Here is a 6,492-nt window from a genome sequence, read left to right on the forward strand (position 1 = left end):
GCTGGTTTGCACAATGTTGGCGCTCAACCACTTGAACTACAGTACACATCAGCTCCCTGCAGCCCCTGACTGTGTGGAGAACAAAAAGCTCAAACCTGATTCTATTTCTTTGTCCTCAGGGGAGGGTATGATTCCTGTGAAGCCTGGACGATTAGGGGTGGGGTAGGAGGGGTAACTGTACATGGGTGCTAGGCTGGGAGAGAGGCACTTCGTCTTTACCAAGGCCAGTGTGGCCAGGTGCTAATAGGTCATGCTCTCATATTCCTAGCTACTCAGAAGGCTGAGATCTGAGGATTGCCATTCAGAGGCAGCCCAGCTAGAAAAGTGTGTGAGATTTTTCTCTCCCAATAACTACCCAAAAGCTGAAAGGAAAGCTGTGCCTCAAGTGGTAGAGTGCTAGCCTTGAATGAAAAAAACTGAGGGATAGAGCCCGGGCCCTGAGTTCAAGCCCTAATACCAAGATGCGTGCACACACAGAAAGGTGGTAATGATGAGCTGAGCCAGAATTGGGGGAGTCCTGAGGCAAAGTAGTAGTAAACTCTTAAGCCAGTTCTCGTGGTTTCTCCCTAAGTCCTTCTTGGGCTGAAATGTCTGCGCCATGGCAGTAAGTTCAATGGAACCTGCCCCTCCATCCATGAATGGGGCCACAGGACCAAGGGAAAGGACACTAGGTATTCTCCTTTGTAGTAGGCCAACGATTGCAGACCTTCATCTGCCCCCAAGCAGTGGTGAGGAAAACAGGGCTCTGAGCCCTGGGACTCCTGGGATAGCAACTGCTACAAGCAGCAGCCAGCTGGCTGTGGATTTGTGAGTCCACAGGTCTTTCATGAGCCCAACTCAACAGCCTCTCGGGGTGTGCCTGACAGATTTGCACTCTTGTGATACCACATGAGCAGGCGTTACCTGCCATGCAGCTTATGGCCCTCCTTGCCCCAAACCATGGTCTGAGAAGTTGATTTACTGCTCAGATCGACACTGCACCCATGACAGATGTCATTCTGATGACCCAGACGATGACCTCCGTTCCCCAAGGCTGGACACTTCTCTGATAATGTGGCCCAAACTGTAAGCAAAGGCCTCCAAATGGGCTGCTCTCAAGACTTGTAGGACACCTAGACATTGGGAGAAACTCAGGTGCCCACTGGAAAGTACTCTGGCTAGAGCCAAAAAGTGAGTTCCAAGCAGGCCAGGGGAGTTGGTCATGGGACTGGAACTCTGGGCCTGGGCGCTGTCCCCTCAGCTCTTCAGCTTATTGCTTAAGCTAGAGCATCACTTCCAGTTTTCTGGTGCTTCCTTAGAGATCAGAGTCTCCCGGACTTTCCTGTATGGGCTGGCTTTAATCCATGCTCCTCAGATCTCAGCCTCCTGAGGAGCTAAGGGGACAGGTGTGAGCTACCGACGCCCAGCTCATCTGGCCATTCACCACAGTAGACAAGGAGCTCCTGAAAGCGTTTTCTTAATGCAATTACTGGCCTTGAACTCAGGGTCTGGTCTCCAGTCACTTAACTTTTCTCTCAAGGCTGGCACTCTACCACTTGAGCCACAGCACCATTTCTGGCTTTTGGAAGTTCACTGGCAAGAAGATTTTCACTAACTTTCCTTCCCTGAGCTGGTTTTGGTCCACAGTCTCTGATCCCAGTCTCCTGAGTAGCTAGGATTTAAAGGGGTTGAGCCACTGATGGCATTGGGTTAGAAGCTTTTCTTTTCTTTCTTTTCTTTTTTTGGGGGGGTGGGTCCGGTCATGGGCCTGAACTCTGGGCCAGGGCAATGTCCCGCATATCTTCAGCTCAAGACTAGCACTCTAACACTTGAGCCACAACGCCCCTTCCGTTTTTATTCTTTTTGCTTATGTGGTGCTGAGGAATCAAACCCAGAGCCTCATGCATGCAAGGCAAGTGCTCTACCACTGAGCTACCTTCCCAGCCCAGAAGCTTTTCTTAAGCAAGTGTTCGTCCCTGCACTTGCCCTGACTCCTCAATGCAAAGGAGACCTAAGGGTCAGGAGCTGTGAAAAATAGGCTTCCAGCCATGGTGAAAAGAAAAGCTAATCTTCCCTCTGGGCCCCATTCTGGGACTCCACCCTCTTTCATACCTGTGATGCAAGTACAAACCTTGACCCAGCCTTGAATGTCCTGCCAGACTTATCTGAAGCCACAGAACCTTCATTCCACACACAGCACCTGTTCTACACCACACCTCAGGACCTTTTCCCATTCTGTACCTTCTGCCTGAGGCTCTCTGTCCTGTTCCAAGCCTTAGAACTCCTGTTGAATTTTGGCACTGGTTATATCACCTCCTGGAGCAAATCTTTCCTTCCTTTCTCTCTCTAGAGGTGGAACTTGTGCAGGCTTACTGGTAAATGCACTATCTTGGTGTGTGTGTGTGTGTGTGTGTGTGTGTGTGTGTGTGTGTGTGTGTGTGTGTGAGTGTCAGTTCTGGGGTTTGAATTCATGGCCTGGACACTATCCGTTAGCTTTTCTGCTCAAGGTTAGCAGTCTACTACTTGAACCACAGCTCTACTTCTGACTTTTTGGGTGTTTAATTGGAGAAAAGTGTCTCATAAAGACTTTCTTGCTTGTAATTGTGATCCTCAGATCTCAGCCTCCTGAATAGCTGAGATTACAGGGGTGAGCCACCAGCAGCTGCCCTCTACCTCTTACCTCTCACCTCGGCCCTCCTGAGTCCCTGAAGAATATGTATCACCAGGCTCACTTTTTTTTTGTCAGGCATCGGGCTTTAACTCAGGGTCTGGGCATGTTCCTTAGCTTCTTTTGCTCAAGGCTAGCCACAGTGCCACTTTTGGCTTTTTCTGTTTCTGTATTACTGAGGAATCGAACCCAGGGCTTCGTGCATGCTAGGTAACCACTCTACCGCTAATCCACATTCGTAGCCCAAGGCTGACTTGTAACAGGAGTTATGATGGTGGGATTTATTGGCTTACCCCTTTCAGCATAGAAATCGCTGACTATTTCATATCTTTGCCGAGATTTTGGACCAGTTTGTGACTCTGCAACGAGGAATGAGGAATGAGTGAGAGCCAGCAGGCCCTAGAGGTCTAGGCTCACATACTACATAGGGATAGATAATATGGATCTAGAACCTTCAACCACTCCTACAGCCTAGGAATTCTGAGGGCTTGTCCTAGCTTGCCCAAGTTGAGTGGGCTGAGCATGGGCAATCTGCTGAATGCCCATCATCCATACATCATCCATCCATACACAGAGACATGGAGTGATTGCCTCCTTTTGGGGAGGGGAGCAGTTCCGTGTTTGTACTATGAGCCTAGGCCCTGTCCCTGAGCTCCTTTTGCTCAAGGGTAGCACTCTGCAATTGAGCCACAATCCCACTCATGGTTTTTTTTTTCTGGCAATCTGTTAGAAATAAGAGTGTCACCGACTTTCCTGCCCTGGCTGAATTCAAAATGGCATTCTCTACATTCTCAGCCTCCTGAGGAGCTAGGATTATAGGTAGGAGCCATTGACACCTGGATTCTTTTCTTTTTGTTGTTCTTTTTTTAATTGTGATAGTCTGAAATCTACACAGTGTCATTCCAATGGTTTGCATTCGAAGTAAACTACCCAGGCTTGGAGTTCGAATGCTAGGACTGCCACCCACAAATGGAGGGAGATCCTGACAAACTCATTCCTATTCATGTGCATGCTAATGGAATGCTATAAAAGTAATCATTAAATTTGCAGTTAATTCATGAGTTTATTTTAGAATACCACACAAATATTATTGGATTTATATCTTCCATTTTAGCACCATGGTATGATTCCCCTAATGGATGGATATTAACTAATTTTTAATGAATGCTTTTATAAGTATTCAACCATGATACTTCATTAAATGGTGGCATAATGTAATATATATATGCATATATATATATATATATATAGACACATACACATATACATATCTATCAATGTATATATTGGGCACTACTGTAGCTTGATCAAAAGTCCTCAGTTTCCTGGAGGCTGGTATGTTAAGACTGTGACCCCATTTATGGATTGGGCATTGTAGGCAGTGAGTTCAAATCCCAACATGGCCAAAAATTTATTCGTGGAGTAAGAAGACAATTTTGACACATTTTTTTCCTTCTCTGTGAAAGTCCTGGGTCTCAGTACAATGTATAATCCATATGCAAATATAATCTAGGTGATATGATGTAATAAATGAAGTGTTATATGTGTAATAATAATACATAAATAAGGGTAATAAACATCATATGCAGTAAACCCATTTATGTAAACATCTCATATATGAATATTATTTTTTCCAGTGCTGAGGCTTGAAATCAGGCCCTGGGAACTGGTCTGAATTTCTTGTCTTCAAAGACTGTGAGCTTCCCCTTCACTCACAATGTCACAGAGTTAACCAGGTCCCAAGTTCAAATCCCAGGCCTGCTAGAAAAATGGTGCAAATTCCAAGCCAGGGCCTTATTATTATTATTTATTTATTTTTGGCCAAGCACGAGGCTTGAACTTAGGTCTTGGCACCTCTGCCACAATCAACCCTGGGATTCTAGGACCAAAGTTCAAATATCAGGGCGACAAAAAAAAAAAAAAAAAAAAAAAAAACAAAAAACAAAGAGAAGGATAAAACTGAGAAGTTCAAGAAGGTGATATTACTTTTTTTTTCTTTGTATTGTGACCATCTTGGGTCTAAATGACAAGGCCCAGAAAGTGCACATGACCTTGCATTGCTGATGTTTGTCGGGCTATATAGCCAAAACCAGCCTAGAGTTCTAATCCCGGGACTTCCACTAATGAATGGTGGGAGGTTCTGAGAAACCCATTCTGATGATATATCCATACAAATGGAATGTTATAAAAGTAACAATTAAATTAGTAGTGTATTGTTTTCATATCATAAAATTTTACACAATTATACTACATTGAATAATTTTCAATTAATACTTTATTATGTATTCAATCATGATAATTAAAAAAGGAAAGAATAATTTAGTTGCCAATAATTAGTAGTAATATGGTATATACAATTTCATAATATAGACATCTCTCTTAGTTTACACATATACATCTATCTATCTATCTACCAATCTACACATTTATCTGTTTATACACTTGTCACTCCTGGGGCTCAGTAGTAGACTCCTCCCCTAATACATACAAAGCCCTGGGTTCAATTCCTCACTACCACATGCACAGAAAAATCCGGAAGTTTTGGCATCGCACAAGCAGTGAGCACTAGCTTTGAGCATAAAAGCTTAGGGACTGTGTCTAGACCCTTACTCAAGACCCAAGACTGGCACCAACAATAAAAAAATAAAGGAATGTTCTGACCTCAACGATATAAGGATAGGACTACAAATATCTCATCACAGAGCAAGCTGAGAATCTGGTGCTGACAGCTGCTATCTAACCTGACTTAGCCAGGCAACCCAGCTCCATGGAATCAGATGCTGCTGGCTCACTCACCCCTATCATCCAAGATAGCCCAGGGATGAGATCTGACACTGGTGGGTTTAATACCCAGCCCTGGCAGGAATCTGCAAAACTCTGAGATGTGGCTCAAAGAGTTAGAGCTCTAGCCTTGAGTTAAAGGTCTTAGGACAGTAGCCCTAAACTTTGAGTGCAATCCCCGTGGCTAACTCCCCCCTAAAACAACCCCACCCCTTTAAACCATTAGATGTGAAGTTTGTGCAGTTTGTGAAGTGTTTCTGAAATAATGGTGATACTGATGAAAACACCCTAATTCTAATGACAGCTTGTGGGATACAGCTATGTGATGAGTCCTTCATGAGGTGTTGTGTGCTGAGTCCTTCACGGGGTGCATTCTTTCATCTGGTCCTTATAAAAGCTCCACAAGTAAGATGATTGTGCACATGAGAAAGTTGAGGCTCAGATATATCCCCATGTCAGGGCCAAAATTATGTATGTACTGAACTCTAATGAGTTGTCTTCTGCAGACAATTGTTTTGGTTTATTTTTCTTGGTTGTAAATATTGAACTCAGGGCATTGAACTTTCCCTGTTGGGTTCATGGCTAGTGTGTATCATGTGGAGTCAAGGACCCTAGGCATCTGTAGCTGAGGTCTGTCATCCTGCCTACTCAGGAAGCTGAGATCTGACAATCTGGGTTCAAACTATCCCGGACACAAAAGGTCCCATGAGACTATTATCCCCTACTCACCATTTAGCAATTTGAAATGGAAGCCAGGTGCCACAGACTCACGCGTGTATTACTAGCTGCTCAGGAGGCAGAGAGCGAGGATCAGGGTCCAAACCAGCCTGGGCAGGAAATTCCTTGAGATGGTTATCTCCAGGGAACCACCAAAAAGCCTGAAGGGGTGCTGTAGCTCAAGTCGTAGAGTGCTAGACTTGAGCTGAGGTGCTCAGAGACAGCACCCAGGCCCAGACTTCAACTGCTTCAACTTACAAGAAAAGAAAGCAAGAAACCTGAAGTGGAGTGTTGAGAATGTGTCTTATGGGTAGAGTGCTTTGCATATATGAAACCCTGGGTTTGAA

This window comes from Dipodomys spectabilis, unplaced genomic scaffold (genome assembly GCF_019054845.1).
Source record: "Dipodomys spectabilis isolate Male_0828 unplaced genomic scaffold, ASM1905484v1 ptg000220l, whole genome shotgun sequence".
NCBI lineage: Eukaryota > Metazoa > Chordata > Mammalia > Rodentia > Heteromyidae > Dipodomys > Dipodomys spectabilis.